Here is a 16396-nt window from a genome sequence, read left to right on the forward strand (position 1 = left end):
ACGCGGTGAGCCTCTCTGGTGATTTGCTCCAACATCAAGCAGCTGGAGGTTACTGAAAAATTTAGCGATGCGCGGGGAGCCGGTGAATGCTAATAGCGCAACTGAATCCCCTCCACCTCGCCTCACCCCCCTCCGCCCCCCACAGTCTGCCCCGCCTGCACACACTCACTCCGGTGCACTCCGACCACCTTCACTCTCCGGTGACCTTGCTCGACGGCGAGATCGAGCGGCCACTGGCATGCTAACGAGACGCCGGCTTCGGGTTTGCAGGGTTGCCAGACGCTGCGGGGCGCTAAGAGGGCAAGTAGGGGGGTCCACATGACATGTTAGCATGGCCGGGGCCTGATGGAGACGGGCAGGGTGCCACTCATCCTGGCCAATAGGGTCTATCAGATTATATCAGGGCACTTCAACAAGAAGGCTGGTAATTAGGAGCGTTGCATTTGAATCCAACTTTAAAAACACTGCAAAAAACATGAAGCTTACTAAGTATCTTCTTTTTATATCTAGCAATAGCAGTTTAGTTTAGTTTATTATTAAGATATCCATTAGCTGCAGCAAAGCCACAGCTATTCTTCCTGGGGTCCAAAAAAAAACACAAAACATGATAAAAAATAAAACACAAAACAAAACAAAAATTTTTCACATATTAGTCCATATTACACACATTTCTACATATCATATATGTATACATCATTACAAAATCTACTAACACATAATACATATGTTGTATATACACATTCGTTCTACAGCATATACATTATAATAACACATATCTATAGAAATATACTACATACATATAAATATACCATGTGTTCTTATTTTGATAAATACCATTTTATTAATATTTTGAATTGCTTTATGTTAGTGGTGAGTTTGATATTTTTAGGCAGTGAATTCCAGTGGTGGTTCTACACAGGGGCTTACAGGGGCCACTGCCCCTGTGAAGAAGCCCTTGGCCCCTGCTGTGGCCCCTGTGTCAAATTAATAATAAAAATATCAATTTATAACAATGAACAACGGAACAATTTTTACCTATTTTTTGTTCAAACAATGTCTCATTGTATATTCAAAAGGAACCCAGAATGTGTACATTGTATTATAGTTGAATTGTGCAATAAAAACTTGTATAAAACTGTATATTTATAAAAGAAAATCATTCTCACTGTACTGCACTTTCAAAATAAAAAGTAATTGTGCACAAAAATGACAAATGTCATTGTCGTACAAAAATAACTGTTATTGTTGGTGAGTCTCATTGTTTCAATCAATGTATTTGTATCTTCCAAATATACTTAAATGAGATGTTTTGAATGCTTGAATATCATCTTAATGTGGCCATCTGATTAAACACTGGCGTCTGCTTGGCCCCCCACAGTAAAACTGATCTAGAACCACCACTAAGCAATAGTATCTTGATAATATTGTTTTGAGTATAATTTACCTACTGTCCATAGCTTTATGTGCTTATGTAATTATCTTATTGTTGAAAGACTTGTTTTTAGGATTGACATTGTGAGCTTTTTCATGCTTTTCAAGCTATTCAACTGTTGAATATGGTGAGTTTTTACCTGAAATATTGACTCCAATTAAGAGTTTTAGTTTGATGTAGTTTGAATGATATTTCAAAAACGTGCTAGTTTCAAGTATTGCTGGCTTATTTTAATGTTACTACAGTCGGGCTTTTCAAGCCACAATTGCTTAAAATAAGCATATTTGGATTTATGTCAAGACATAATTGGTTTTTCCAGTGCTGAGATATTTTTACTGATTTAAAGAATTCTTACAAAGAAACATTTACTTACTGCACTGGCAGATAATTTTACTTGTTTCGAGCATGTATTTGCTTAATTCTAGTTCAACTTTTGTCAGTTGGTTTTTGCAGTGAAGCACAAAGAACAAATGCACTGGTTGAATTAATCATACAGTTATAGAAATCCATAGTAGATTTATAAAACTGAAAATTAAAGATTCAAGGATCTTATTTATTATTATTTTTCAATATAGTTTTGGCAATCATCACAATCTGTAATAATAGGATTGTGAAATTTGATTGATAACCACAAGAAAACCAACACAAGTGTCACAGATTGTTTAAACTACAATAGAACATAACTATAACAATTTCTACATGAAACAAGACAAAAAAAAGGTCAAAAGTTAGCTTACTATTTTCTCCAATCACGTACAGGCTTTCAGCCATCCACAACATTATCACACTGGAAGAAATGTTCTAATACTGTATACAATACAAAATAAAATAACACAAAAAATAACACATTATTTAATGCATAAGAAAAAACCCAGATATCTTGAGGTCAAAGGACCTCTCAAAAAATGGCCATGTCAGTTTTTTGCCTCACCAAAACGTGGTCTAAGTATAAGCCCCCTGCCCGACCAGATAGCATGATAGCATAGTTGCTACTAATTGATGCCATCATCAAGTTCAGGGATCGGCAACCTTCACTAACAGAAGAGCCATTGTTGGCCAAAATATGAGAAAAACAGTTGGAATGGAGCCCCAAACTCTATTTTAAGATAAAACAGCCTATTGAGTCTAAATTCACCAACCCACCAACATTAATAATAGGTCATAATGAGAATTCTTTCTATGATTTTGTGAGAATGCAGTAAGGACCCAAGTGCAAATGAGGCTGGAAACCGAAGAAATATCTCAAGAGATTTGGAATCGAAAAGCTAGCCAAGCAACTCAAAACTAGACTTGAAGTTGGGAAAATTTAGAGGTTAAGGCACCGGCTCATAGACTTTCATAAGCTGTGATGCACATTTTAGTTGACTAAGGGCACTTTCACACCTATCTTGTTTGGTCCGTACTTAGGACTTTTCAGTTTGAGCCGAACCTAAATTCCAGGTGTGAAAGGTGCCGTGGACCACGGTCCGCACCAAAGGACCAAAGTTTGGTCTGACCAAAAGAGGTGGTCTCGGTCCGGACCAAATGAACCAAGGTCCGAACCTTTTGCAGTGTCAAAACAACTTTTTTTATAGTTCGGACCTTCGTATCAATGACAGGAAGTTTTTTTCTTCTTCTGCTCTTGAATTACGGTACAGGAAGTTATTATGTATGTAGACTATGTATAGCACTATAAAGACAAGTTAATACACAAGCACTCTCACGTATTGCTCATTAAGCTGGTGCTGCTGGTAGCAAAAGACCAGCAAAAGTATTAGCACAGGTAAAAGGTGGCTCGCTGGATTAATTTAGTGTAAACACGTTAAGGAAGTAACACTGACGTCAGATGCCGGCCAGCCTAACGACGCAGCGTAACCAAAACAAAATGAGCCGCTGAAGTACCATAGACTGTATATAAATAATGGACGTAGTCACCGTGACGTCACCCATTGGTTTGTGGCCTGTTGGAAGCATCGAGTTCAGCGTTCATCTCGTCGCCATCTTGTTTCTGATACGGGGAGCAGACCATAATTGGACTGTAGAGGAGCGAGAGGGATCTGATCACTGACTACAGCCTCTCTACACCTCAACCTGACTGAGAGAAGCTGCTGCTAATTCATGTTAGCATTAACTGGAGCATTAACTGGGATGTTAGTTTTGGCTAGCAAAAAACAAAAACAAAATGTATCTTTCTTACCTCAGAAAACTGAGCAGCGACTCCTTGGAGTGTCTGTTAGTCCAACCAAACGCTGAACAAGACATTTTTACTGAACAAAACGTTCAAATAAACTGTCATTAAGTGAAAATACAGTGAAAGGGTCAAAGTTATGAGACCAAATCGGTAAACGTCCTCTTTTATATCTATATAACGTTATATATAACTTTATTGACTCGTTGCCATGGATACGCATTGCTCTGGTTCTCTCCTGATGACGGCTCGCCTTGTCAGTGACCTGTCAATCAAAGCTAGAAACGCCCCAAATCATATGATTCTTCTATTTTCTTCTAAATGGGGCCATTATTAGAACTGTTGACATCAAATTGTCTTGAAGATCATTTTTAACTAGCGATTGAGACCATAGTGCTGTCCTGAAAAAATTTTCAAAAGTTTTCAAATTTTGCACTGAAATGCAAAGGATTTTCGGTGGATTGCAGGCTTAATGCACTTCCTGGTTGGCCTCCATGCTCAGACACGGAGATTGCCGCCTGGGAAGTACACAGGGAGATGACGAATTGTCTTGTAAAGTCCGTTATTCCTTTTGCAGAAACCTTTTGAAACCAAAACCAACAGGACCAAATGTATACAATGTAACAGAACACGGACCTTAGTTCGGACTTTCAGGTGTGAAAACGCCCTAAAACATTTTTACTGCCATATATAATCTACACACGTCTACAATTGAAGAATGCAAATTGCTTTGGACCTACACCAATGATAAATTTAATAAAAAAATGTAAAGAAATAAAAGTTTCATTTTGTATAATTTTTTTTTTCTCACAGCCACTCGGAGCTGCTGCAGACGGCCTGAAGGGCCTCATGTAGCTCCGGAGCCGGAGGTTGCCTACCCCTGATCTAGTTTCACATGATACCAATATTTTCACTCTAGCTTTGAAACAGATGATACTATAACGTCTTCCAGATGGTAACGTCAGACATATTGTTGGATAATTGGATGGCACCTGTGGTGGCCAATTAGATGCAGGCCCCTCCATGGGCACGGCCCTGGTAGGGGGTACATGTGTAGGTGTGGCCCTGTCCATAGTACTGACATGAAGCAGCGGAATAGACCAGTGGTTCTCAACCTTTTTTCACTGTATATAAAATACATTTTATGAACTTATACTTATATTTTCCTAAAATATTTATCAAATAATTGTTTTTTAAGTATTTTTGCATGAATGCTACTTTTTAAATGTACATTTTAAAATCTCACGTACCCTCTGGAGTGCCTTCACGTACCCCCAGGGGTACACGTACCCCCATTTGAGAACCACTGGAATAGACAGACAGACAGAACACATCAATCTCTTAGCTTCTTGCTTTTCATGCTTGTAAATAGAACTTCTGGCCCTAATTTCATTCCCTCCATTGTAGCTATCCATAGACAGAAGGGAAACGACAGGAAAGTGAAGGACGTTGAACGAGAGAGAGAGAGAGAGAGAGAGAGAGAACACCACTGTCAGCTGTTTCTACATGCCTTTCCCTGCTGATTTTAATAGAGTTGTTCATAAATTCCAAAAGTCATCTATGCTCTGATTGTGCTTACTACATTCTTATGAAAATGCTCTGGTTAATAAAGGTATTCTTTGGTTTTGAAACAGAAGTTATGCTGTTGTAATTTAGCTTTTCTATTGCAACGTCTACCATGCCACTACACTTTAAAAAATGTCTGTAGATTTTACAGTGAAAAACTGCTAAACCATGACAGTAAAAGACCGTAAAATGACAAATGGTTTAATTCAGTTTCAGTTACAATGAAAGACTGTAAATGTAGGCCTATATATCAGCCAAAACACTATTTTTTACATTTTTTTAATTTTTTTAAATACATTACTCGACTATAAAATACACTGGCACGTGTTTGTAGCAAAAAAAACAAAAAAACAAAAAAACATATATATATATATATATATATGTATAAGCCATCACTTTAATTTTTGCATTTATTAAAATGATAAATGGTTTAATTCAGTTTCAGTTACAATGAAACACTGTAAATGTAGGCCTATATATCAGCCAAAACACTATTTTTTATTTATTTAAAAAAAAACCCAAAACATTACTCCACTGTAAAGTACACTGGCACCATGTTTGGAGCAAAAATATATCGTAATATATATACAAGCCATCATTTTCGCATTTATTTTTTGTAAAACACACCATATCTCTAACAAAAATATACTGAAATATTTAATGGTAAAATCTTTAATTTATGCAGCATTTATAAAGTATTTTCTTGTGGCAGAACAGCGTAGGTAAAATATGGAATAAAATGGCAATCTTAAACGGGAAATCAACAGTGCTAATGTCATTTTACTGTAAAATTACAAAAAGTTGCCCCGTATTTATTACGGTAAAGTTCTGGCAACTAGAGCTGCCGGATTTTTACCCTAAAAAAATACGCTTTTTTTTTCTTTTCGTGTAAGGAAACTTATTGAAAGTTATTTTCACATTTTAATTCACAGTATACCAAAATATAGCCCAAGTGGAATAGCCCTTTATTTCATATCTGGGGTACAAACTAAGGTTGACAGCAAAATGAATCCAGCTACAAACTTCCCGATTTAATTTGAACATTAGAACTTAACAGAGACATGTGAGGGATTTCTACTAACATTTCAGTTTGTGCTCACTTTAGATTTTTAGATCCAAATAAAGGTTAAGGTAATCTGGCATTACTTACTAATAGTGATGTCATCCCAAATCTCAGCAATTACTTTGTTGTACAATGGCAATAGAGACAGCCAAAACTGCAAAACTAGGGCTCATGTAAAATGCCAGAACTCTCCTTTACATTTGACTACACAGAAGCGGCTGGTCCATCCAGCACAGCAGCGCTCCAAAGCTGCTATTGGTTGGAGACGACTGCTTTTCCTTTTATCGTCAGTCCAGAAAACTTTTCAAAGCTCTTTTTAATATCAGTGTCTCCCATTTGGTGATATCATACTATGCCAATTTTAGCTTTTTTAAGGTTAATGTTGAACTTGACCACCTCCCACTATTTGACATCATCAAATGTTAGCTGTTTAATGACTTCAATCAGGATAAAAACCACTGTGGTTTCTCAGCTAACACCTCTTATGAGAATAAGAAAAGAATACACACTGCAAAAAAAGTATTTTCTTCTTATATCTAGCAATAGTATCTTAATTATATTTTTGAGTATAATTTACCTACTGACCACAGCTTTATGTGCTTATTTAATTATGAGTATTATTATTATTATGTGTTTATGTAATTATCTTATTTGTTTAAAGACTTGTTTTTAGATTGACACTGTGGGCTTTTCCATGCTTTTCAAGCTATTCAACTATTGAATATGGTAAATTTTCCCTAAAAGATTGGTTCGAGTTGAGAGTTTTAGTTGCATGTAGCTTGAATAATATTTCAAAAGCATTTTCTATCACCAAAACGTGCTCGTTTCAAGTATTGCTGGCTTATTTTAATGTTGCTACAGTAGCTCAAAATAAGTATATTTGGATTTATTTCAAGCTATCATTGTTTTTTCTAGTTTCTAGATATTTTTTTTTACAAAGAAAAAATTACTTAATGCACTGGCAGATAATTTTACTTGTTTCGAGCATGTATTTGCTTAATTCTAGTTATTCATTTCTTATTTTCTGTCAGTTGGTTTTTGCAGTGCAGGTCATAATTCAGCCTTTCTCCCAATCACTGGCGGTGGTTTATTCGTATCTGAAACATTTTCCTAAATATTTGCCTATTAGCACCTCAGGACCATAACCTCAGTGCAGCCTCACTGTCTTCACATAAACTGAGAAATAAATAGTTCTTTATATGGTTATATGGCTTTTTATGGTTTGAGTAGTTCCTCTACACACTGCAAAAAGAAGATTTCTTAAATTAGGTTCATTAAATCTAGAAATAGGCATGTTGTACGCTTAAGAAATTAACTCTTAAAACAAGATAAATTAAAGCAGCAAGCAGCGATGAACTGGCCCGAGCAGAGTGACCTGACAATTATTTGTTTTTTACCAAGATAAAAAAAAACTTCTTAAAACAAGATAAATGATCTAACACTTCTAAATCTGAATCTAAATGTCTTATTTTAAGCGTACAACATGCTTATTTTTAGATATAATAATCTCAATTTCACTTGACAAGATTTCTTAAATTTTCTGTCCATTCAGCAAGATCATTTCCCTCAGATTTAGTGTTTTTTATCTTGTTTTTAGACACATTTTTGCAGTGTGGACCAAGCCTTTTTGTTATGAGTGTAGGATTATTGGAGGGTAAGCAACCGTTACAAAGCACCAATGTGTTTGGGACAGTAAGCTCTCATCAGAGCAAGTGAACAGCTGATGACCCTTTGTAACAGCTTTTTCCCTTTCAATGAACCCTCCGCAGTGTAAGCTATCTGCCGCTTTCACTCTTATTTGCAGGATAGGATGCTGCTTACTCCTTTTTGATGAAATGAAGGATTAAGGATTTTGTGCAAATGCAGTTTTGTATGACTTTTATAAGTGTGAGAGAAAAGCTGGTCAGTTTTCATTTGGGATTTCACCTCATTTGACCCCAATCTGTTATGTAACCCAGTCAAAAAACATAGTACACTGCAAAAAGCCACCTCACAAAAACAAGGGGAAAAAAGTACAAAAATGAGGTGTATTTTGCTTAAAAAAAGCAAAATTATCTGCCAATGGAACAAGAAAATTTGGCTTGTCAAGACTTTCCAAACAAGTAAAAATATCTAATCTCAATGAACTCACAAATACCTTAGAATTAGTGTATTCTAACTAATAACAAGTGCATTTTTCTTGATTCTAATGAAATATTATTTTCTCAATATGTTAAAAAATATTCTTGAATTAATAATAAGTAAAGGCTAGAGCCATCATCTTGATATAACGATATGCATAGGCATTATATTTCTTGAAACCAACCCAAACCCTTGTTTAAAGTATGTCAGGAGGTAAAATTATGTCAAAGTTACAATTTCTTAGTTATGCTTGAAATAAGAAATGATTACTTTGAAATAGCAGTTTTATACTTGTACGTGTTGATGAAACAGCTTTGTAACTTTTGATATTCTAGTTTCAAGCATGTATTTACTCAGTATAGGTCATAAAATCTCAGTAACAAGCTGTAATATCTTATTTCGATAATTAAAGACCAAAACACTTATCAGTCAAAAAATAAGCATGTATCCCCTTGATCTAAGTTATTTCATCTTACACTGAAAAAAGTGATTTTGACCCTTAGTAAATGTTACATATATTATTTAAGCATATTTTAATAGAAATGATGTGTTATTGAACTCCACTTATAAAATACATGTAATTTCAAAATATATTGTCAAAATGGTGACAGTCTTATTTTATTTAATTAAATGTAGCTCGGAAAAATTAAGTTCATCCAAAAAAGTTGGTGGTCTACACATATTGTGGTTCTCTGTCATGTATAATAGCTAAAAAATATATTTAATTAGAATCAACTTAATAAAAAAGGTACAATTTAAACTTGAAAAACATACACAATTTATTTAAGTTCATTTAAAGTGGGTTTAATTGGATTTACTAAGGAAATGTGAGTAAAATGAACTCAAAAGAATTGAGAAAGAATTACATAATATATATATTTTTTAATTTACTTAAAATGTATAAGTCCAGTCAACATAATAAAAATATCTAGATTCAGATAAAATTATTTCATGCAATTGCTTGTCATAATAAAATTATGTTGGTTCAACAAAACATTTTGTTGACTTAGATTTCAGCTTTTGCAGTGTAGGCCTGCTATTATCCACATTACAAGGGAAACAGAAATGTGCTGCTGTAGTATGAGCTGTAAAAAAGCATTGTTTAAAGTTTTGAGAAGGCCAAAGGTGAAGAAAATGCTCCCACTCATAAGAAACATTAAATTCACTAAGGATGGATTTCCGAGGGAGTTATTCTATTTTTGAAAGCTGGTGAGGTTTATCTTTAGGAGACTCTGACCCACATGTCCTCATCCCCAGCTCCGGTCCTTGTGGCCCTCAGGCCTGGATGGCCCCTGGTCTAAGTCCCCCAGCTGGGATGCTGACAGACTGGATGGGAGGCTCGGGGCGCCGCCGAGGAGCCCCGGTGACATGATTTACGGGCAGAGCTGCTGGGGTTGCTGGGCGACGTCTCGCTGCGGTCCCCCGCCACTATAATCGGAGCTCCACGTCCGGCTCCGAGGAGTCTACCCAGGCTCACATCACCTCCTCCCCTCCTCTTACTCCTCCTCACCCCCTCCTCTCTCCTGCCAGTCCAACTCAACAATGTACTCCCTCCCACTTGCCTTGTTCTTCTCCCGCACCACTAAGGCATTGTGAGGCAGAGGGAGGGAAGGAAGGCGGAGAGGCTCGCAACAATAGTAGCTGTGTGATGAGGGCCACTCCTTTGAGGTGAAGACACTCAGATGCACACAAACACACACTAGAGTACACTGTAAAAAATGTCTGCAGACTTTACGGTGAAAAACTGCTAAATCATGACAGTTAAAGACCGTAAAATGATAAATGGGTTAATTCAGTTTCGGCAACAATGAAACACAGTAAATGTATATATCAGCCAAAACACATTTAGTTACATTTTTTAAATTTTTAAAATACATTACTTGACTGTGAAATACACTGGCACGTGTTTGTAGCAAAAAAACATATATATATATATATATATATATGTATATATATATATATATATATATATATATATATATATATATATGTGTGTGTGTGTGTGTGTGTGTGTTTGTGTGTGTATATATATATATATATATATATATATATATATATATATATATATAAGCCATCTCTTTAATTTTTGCATACATTTTTTTGTAAAACTACTTTTTCTCACTGTTAAATGTATGTTTATGTTATGTTACATAAAATGATAAATGGGTTAATTCAGTTTCAGTAACAATGAAACACCGTAAATGTACATATCAGCCAAAACAGAATTTTTTTTACATTTTTAAATACATTTTTTAAATACATTACTTGACTGTAAAATACACTGGCACGTGTTTGTAGCAAAAAAAAAAAAAGAAAAAAAATATAAGCCATCACTTTAATTTTTGCATTTATTTTTTGTAAAAATACTTTTTCTCACAGTTAAATGTATGTTGACGTTATGTTACGTAAAATGATAAATGGGTTAATTCAGTTTCAGTAACAATGAAACACCCTAAATGTATATATCAGCCAAAACAGTATTTTTTTACAGTTTAAAAAAAAACCCCATTACTCCACTGTAAAATACACTGGCATGTGTGTGTAACAAAAATATACTGTAATATATATACAAGCATCACTGTAATTTTTGCATAAATTTTTTGTATAAATAAAAATAAATAAATAAATACTTTTTTTCTCATTGTTAAATGTACTTAACACAATATATCTAACAAAAATATACTGATATACTAATATCTTTTTACCGTAATATTTTTTTTTAATTGTACCGTATCTAATAACAATATACTGTAATATTTAATGGTAAAATCTTTAATTCATGCAGCATTTATAAAGTCTTTCCTTGTCAATTACATGGCAGAACAGCGGGGGGTTTTTTAATTGAAAAACTTTATTTTTTAAGGTAAAATATGGAATAAAATGTCAATCTTATTTTCTTGTCAATTATATGGCATTTCTTTTGATGGACAAACTTTTTATTTATAAGGTAAAAAATTGAATAAAATGACAATCTTAAACAGGAAATCAACAGTGCTAATATCTTTTTACCGTAATATTAAAAAAAGTTGCACCATATTTATTACGGTAAATTCTGGCAACCACAGCTGATTTTTTACCGTAAAAACAACAGGTTTTTTGTTTTTTTACAGTGTATGCATGAAGGCACACATGTGGACACAAACACATACGCATGCAAAACATAAAACAAAGAGCAACACCAACACAATGGCGCTGCGTTGTCTTGCCTTCCACTGCGGTGTGGATTTATTGGCCTCTATGTGGCATTCAGATCCATCCCTCTTGTAAAAACACATTGTCTGGGCTCCTCCGCGCAGCAGCTCCACTGTTCTGGCTCTTCGTGTCTGAGCCTCAGCACCTCTACTGCTTTCCTATCCACCCACTATAATCAGCAGAGAGCGCTGGGAGTGACTTGGAGCCTGGTTGGCTGGCTCACATCGCTCCAGAGTGCTGGCTGCGAGCGAGGTCATCTGTCCAGAAAACTGCGAGTCTCTAGGGAGAGAGAGGAAAGGATGCAAGGGGCTATTGAGGAGCAATGGAGGATAAGGAACATCCTGTCTTAAAGTTGCACTGGGCAAGGTTTCCATGTAAAACTAATTTTATTAACTTTCTCCTAAGTTCTTGTATTGGCTGTAACCCAGGGGTGGGCAATTCATTTTCCGAAGGGGCCACATGACCAATACCACGAAGGTTGCAGGGGCCGGACCAAAACTCTGAACTAAATTTTGCTTAATATTAATGGAATCGCCTTATAAAATACAGTAAATGATCTGGTTTTGAGCTGCTACTGATAAGAATACATGTTATGATAAGACTGTTAATGTGGAGTAAATCAAATATAGCAGTAAAAAAGTTGTAAATACTCCAATCACCTATTTTTGTTTTTGTATTATATAAGCTTGTTTTTCATGTTTGTACATTTTCTAGGTGTTTTACAATGTTGTGATGCTTTTATTTTGAAAAGGTGCCGTCCAGTGTGAAACGGGTGCTTTAATTTTGAAAGGTAGTGACAGGCAATAACAGATGGAACGGTTAAATGAAAAAACGAATGGTAAATAATAACGAGTGCGTAGTAATTCATATAAAGTTAATGTAAAGTATCAAAAGGCTTCTATAGTGGCGGCTGACAGGACACAAGGTTTGTTAAAGTTTATTTTCTTCTGTCATATATATTAGTGGCTATATTTGTTGTCTTAACTATAGTAAAAGTGCTTGTTAGCTCTAGTGCTAATGCTAATATTTCCTTTTTTTTTTCAAGATAAAAGCACTGCGGTTGTATTGATTTTCTGGGTTAACTCACGCACTTTTCAAGGACTTTCAAGCTCCATTTTCAAGCTTTTCCAGTACCTTACAACGGTTGTAAATGGCATGTTATACAGTGGCAGTTCTCGTCCAGTTTTACTGTGGGGGCCCAGGAGGGGCCAGTGTTTGATCAGAGGGGCACATTAAAAAACGTCAAAGATTATATTTCAGCATTCAAAACCTTTATTTTAGCTTACTTAATAATCTCATTTAAGTTTATTTAGAAGATACAAAAATATTGATTTAAACAATGAGACGAACCAACAATAACAAATATTTTTGTATGACAATGATTTTTCTTTTTCTTTTGAAAGTGCTATACAGTGAGAATAATCTTACATATATATATATATATGGGTCATTTTTGACCCATGTTTTGCATTAGGTAGTGACTCAAAAAGGGATTTTATTCAAAAGATAATAAAGGAAAACAAAAAATTAGGATGTATGATGATCAAAAACAAACTAATTGAATTGATTGAACCTGGAATACTGAATGATTAAAATTTATTGCAAAGATATAGAACATAAAAACTCTGTCGGCTCACTTAAGACCCATGTTGTGCATCAAAGGGTTAAACTAAGGTATAATAATTATTTTTATTGATCAGCTTTACAGAACTTTAAAATGAGTTTTCAGTTCATCATTTTACTTTCCAGCCCATGACTATGCTGTTTTGGTCAACTGTCACTGTTCATAGAGTTGTTTTCAGCAGCAGCAAGCAGCTGTTTTCAATGAAAAAGCTCTAAAAAACCAACTGTACACTACCTGCTTAGCAAACAACACACAGACACAGTGAGAGACTAGCTGGTGAACATGGTGGAGCATTTAGCAGCTGAAGAGTCAGATATTTCCCTCAGGAGTTAGTAGAGCATAAAAACAGAGCTAAAAGAGTCATTATTGGACTTGCATTCTTCAGGTGGACACAAACACGACTCCAAATGAATGAATAACGGCTGGATGTGTAATTAAGCAACTATCTGCTAACAAGCTTGCCATATTAACTTAAAAGAAATGTCAATGTTGTGTTCACAACTTGTTTCTGCTGTCCCTAAAGGCCAATTGTCAGTTATAGCATGTTTCGGGATAGGGTAAGCAACTAAAATTACGATTAGGAACAAGTTGAGGGTAATAAGAAGGCAAATGGTAATTCTGATTCATGAAAGTCAGAATGGCCACATAGCAACCTGAAAATGGGACCCTGGAAGTATAAACCTCTTGTGGTTGTTTTGCCCCTTTATGTATTTGATTTGTGTGTCTTTGCAGTTGTTTTGTGTCTCTGCATAGATGTTCTATGTTTTGTTGTCATTTTGTGTCTCTGTTAAGACTCTTTTGCAGTGTTTTATTGTGTTGCTGCAGTTGCTTTGTGACTTCATGGTCTTATCATGTTGTGTTCTCTGTACATTGTTCATTTTGTGTCTCTTTATGGTAGTTTTGCCCTTTTTAAAGTTATTCTGTCCGTCTTTGAAGTTGCTTTGTGTCTCTTCGCACTTACTTATGTTGTTTTGCGTAACTCACGTAACTTTCGTAGCCCATGGTTTATGAATGATGTTTTTATGTAACTCTGTGTATCACGGTTTGTAGCCTAAATTCACAGAAACTGTAGCTTGAACCGTGAACCATACATGTATGTATAAGGATGTGTGTTCTATTTTAAGAGCGCTCCACTGCACTGTGAGCCGTGAAACGCTCATTTTGACAAACACTCATTGATGGTACTGTATTACTGTATTGATGGTACAATTGTCAATGTGGAACTGCCTAATATAAACATAATTCCTAGGACTTCACTGCTCCAGTTTAACATTTACAGTAATAATCATATGATGACTCAATGTTTGTTCAGCAACAGCAAATAAAGCAGCATTTAGTGGGAGCGTGTCTATGTTCCCCGGGTTCTATGTTCCCCTCTTTGTATGAGACTGGGGAACATAGGACCCGTTTCCCCCACTTTCCCAAAAAGGGTCCTATGTTCTCTGGTCTGTTACTTTTTCCACCATTACTGCCAAATTCCATGGCAGTAATAGGCCTATGGGCTGTTTTGCCATACTGAGAGTCTACCATAAAGATTGATAGATTGCAGGGAACATAGGACCCTTTTGGGGAAAAATGGGGAACATACACTGCAAAAACTGAAATCTAAGTAAGATGAAATATCTAAGATCAAGGGGATATATGCTTAATATTTGTCTGATAAGATTGTTCTTAGTAAGCAGCTTTTTAGACTGTAGCTATTTTAGACTTGACTGTGATATAAAGATTCCGCGGCTTTGGCCTTTTTTTCAAGAATTTTAAGAAAAATATTCTATATACAGATAAAAATCTTTGTAGCTGTATCAAGAAAAGTTTACTAGTTTTTAGTGTGACTTTGCTGTTTTAAAAAAAAAATATAATGCCTATGCATATTTTAGTCAAGATGATGGCTCTAGCATTTACTTATTATTAATTTAAGAATATTTTTCAACATATTGAGAAAATAGGCCACATGTATTTCATTAGAATCAAGAAATATTCACTTGTTGGTAGTTAGAATACACTCATTCTAAGGTATTTGTGGGTTCATTAAGATTACATATTTTTACTTGTTTTGGAAAGTCTTGACAAGCCAAATTTTCTTGTTCCATTGGCAGATAATTTTGCTATTTTTAAGCTAAATACACCTCATTTTTGTACTTTTTTTCTTGGTTTTAACGCTCTGGAGTCCAAGCGCCAGAGAGCCCTGCTGTCAGCTTCCCTTTAAAGTTTTGGCTTTTCTAGAAGTTTCCATGTCCCATTATCGCATCAACTCTTTTTCAGTAAAGGTTAAAACTACCTCGACCAAGTCAAACATGATTTTACTGAAGTTTTTGAAGAGACTTTTTTTGAATTGTGCATTTTTAATGCAATCTTTTGTGTTTAATTTTTTTTGTGTTTTTATGTTTTTTGTAATTTTTTATGTAATTTTATGTGTTTTTTGTAAAATAAAATTTGTGTTTTCTGTGTGGTTTAGTGTTTTTTTATGTGTTTTTATGTAATTTGATTGTGTTTTTGGTGTGTTTTTTGTATTTTTATTGTTTTTTTTTTGGTGTGTTTTTTGTGTTTTTTGTGTGTTTCTGTGTTCAAAATGTTGATCCAGTAAGTCAAAATGAAAAAATAATAATCAGGTCATATAGGTGAGGCTGTACTGAAAACAATGATACCAACGTGGCAGGGTGAACTCTTTTTAAGTGGTTTATACAGGCTGAATGAAAAGGAGTCCAAAACCAACAGAATAGCCCCAGACTCCAAAGGCTTAAGAGCTGACTTTTTGCAGTCGAGGACCTTTTTTGGGAAAAATGGGGAACATATGACCCGGGGAACATAGGGATGACCCCCATTTGATCACTTCGTGGCTTTGGAAGGAAATTCCTACAGGTGTGTTGCTCCAGACAGGCCTGGAAATACATCAAGGAGGACACGAGTGAAAATAATAAGATAAGTAAAAGCTTTCAAAATGCCAATATCCATAACATGATATATCAGTGTGCAGTTGATATTCAACACCAGTCGACAGTGACTGGCAGTTCTTCCATATTTTAATGAGACTAGGGCCAGTATTGGCTAAGCCATATATCTCTCGGACCCCTGTTATGGCATCCATTCATCACACGGCCTGCATTTTCTCCAGCTGAGCCTATGAAGCAGCCACAGAGGCCGGCAGGACTGTGATCTGCCATGCACAAAAACATGAGGCAGAGGAATAGGAAGGGAAAGGAGAGGGGAGAAGCGAGGCGCTGTGTCAGAGCT

This window comes from Centropristis striata, chromosome 14 (genome assembly GCF_030273125.1).
Source record: "Centropristis striata isolate RG_2023a ecotype Rhode Island chromosome 14, C.striata_1.0, whole genome shotgun sequence".
Classification (NCBI taxonomy): domain Eukaryota; kingdom Metazoa; phylum Chordata; class Actinopteri; order Perciformes; family Serranidae; genus Centropristis; species Centropristis striata.